Source organism: Lepisma saccharinum, chromosome 5 (assembly GCF_977018435.1).
Source record: "Lepisma saccharinum chromosome 5, izLepSacc3.1, whole genome shotgun sequence".
In the NCBI taxonomy this organism is placed as follows: domain Eukaryota; kingdom Metazoa; phylum Arthropoda; class Insecta; order Zygentoma; family Lepismatidae; genus Lepisma; species Lepisma saccharinum.
Window position 1 is genome coordinate 19270406 of NC_139233.1, and position 2164 is coordinate 19272569.

Here is a 2164-nt window from a genome sequence, read left to right on the forward strand (position 1 = left end):
AGAAAAGAGAAAGCCAAAAAGTAACAAATATAAGGGAATAGTAACTTATTCCGGGAAACAGGGTCAAGTGCCCCATATTGACACTCCCTGAGGATTGAGGGCACACATGTGACAAAAGATACATCGAGTGTAGTTACTATGCATGTGCACAGTTGAAAGCTCTCTACATACAAATAAGACAGAAATATAACAAAGAACAACATGTCCATTATAACTGGGAAAAGTCAGTGATTTCTTCAAATTGGGGGCGGAAAAAATTATAGGAACAAGATTGACGTAGGGAGCGGATCATAGAACTCAGAATGCCAACTCGATAAAGAATATAGCTAAAGTGGAGGCTTTTAGCAGGAAGAAGAAAGTTGCTAAAGAAACAGTGTCTAATATAACGTGGAATAAGTTGGGTCTCGAGGTAAAAGATTTTCACAAACTAGTACGAAAGAGGATAGGTCGTTGTAAGGTTACGAGGGAGGAAATAATACATGCAGATGAACTGGCGAGAGCGGTTCATCTAAAAATTTGAATACAGAATGGAGGGGAGAATGCAAGGACAATTTTAGTGAGTTGTGAAGGTTAATATAGCAACAGATATTATCCTAAATTAGGCAATTTTGCACTATTTAGGATGGTATGATACAAATCAGTCACTAGCGAGAAATATACAATTAAGATTTGGTATTTGTGAATAGGGTGAATAGGAGAATCCAAATATTAGAAAGTTTGGAATAGGATAGTAAGTGAAAATAGAAGAGAGAGGACCAGTTTAATGGATAATACTAAGATGATGTCTTTGTATTTCCCTTGTGGTGATATTATTATGTAATGTCGAAAATGGTTCAAGATTATAAGTGATTTGCATCTTGTAGATTTTTTTCAGCGAGTTGTGAACATCAACCTATTACTTTATCGTAGAAAGCATTTGCAAGTAAAAGTTCTAAGGGGACACTTAATTCTGGCTAGAGTCTATTGGATCTTCCTCCGTGAAGCAGAAAAGACTAGACCGGCCAAAGACTAGGAACACTCTCATTTTTGTCGTCCAGTTAAGACACACCACAGACACCGTCGTTTCCTGCCCGCGGCACATACCTGATCTATAATTAGAAGCGCCTCGCATAATGGGGCACGCTTAAATCCACTTCCACAAACGCACGCGTTGCGGCGCACGTGTTCGGGCAAGGGGACCGAACTTCCTACTTCACGGTCATTCTCAACGCTTTCTGCCTCGAAATAAACTATAACTTGTCCTTTTGTGGTTTCATATGTGCATGGGAAATTGAACTTTGCAACGTCGTACCATAGTAATCCGTCCAAAGCTTCTCTCCGACGACTCCGTCTAGTTGTTGAATGGGGCAATAAGTATATACGTGATGAAATAGGGAAAATATCCACAATACTTAGTTTGTTTCCACATTTTAGAACAGTATGGCGACTAACATGTGGTTCAGCGGCACTTCAAAAACTAAGAGAGTCCTACGGCAGAAATATGTTATTAAAAACTTTCTTAAGATTATTTACGTAGGACCTTTCTATATCAATCATTCGTCCCTTGTGAACAGGTGCATTGTTGCCACGAAATGTACAATTTTAATATGTACTGATCAGTACTTTTTCATTCTGTTTCTATGTTATAGGATTTACCATATGATCATGTTTATTAAAATAGCTTGTCCTAGCATAAGACTATTTTTAATGTGTCATATTTATAAATATAGTAATATAGATTTTCACTATGAATTAGGTCTACAGCTTCATAATGAGTAATTGTAGTATACTCAAATCAACTTTAATATTTGCTCACGGGAATGGACATTAATGTACATTTTCAACATATCTCTACCTACCAGCCGTATTGGACTTACGTTGAAAAATATGATGGTTAAACACGCATCTACACTGTGAATGTACCCCTCTCTCCTGATCTCACGTTTTCCTACATGGCCAAAAAACTTATACTTTCTGTTTGAGATGTTCCCAAAATTATGCTCAACTAATGATTTCTCAATTGGTTTATTTTGGACTGATTTAGGTATATGCAGCCCTTGAGGTGGAAAATGTTAGCTGGGGGGGGGGATGTTTATATAGCTAGAGGTTGGCTGTGGGGACGCTACTATAGTTTAACATGGTGACGATGAGACAACTTGGATATTTTGCGAAGATTTTGCTTCGA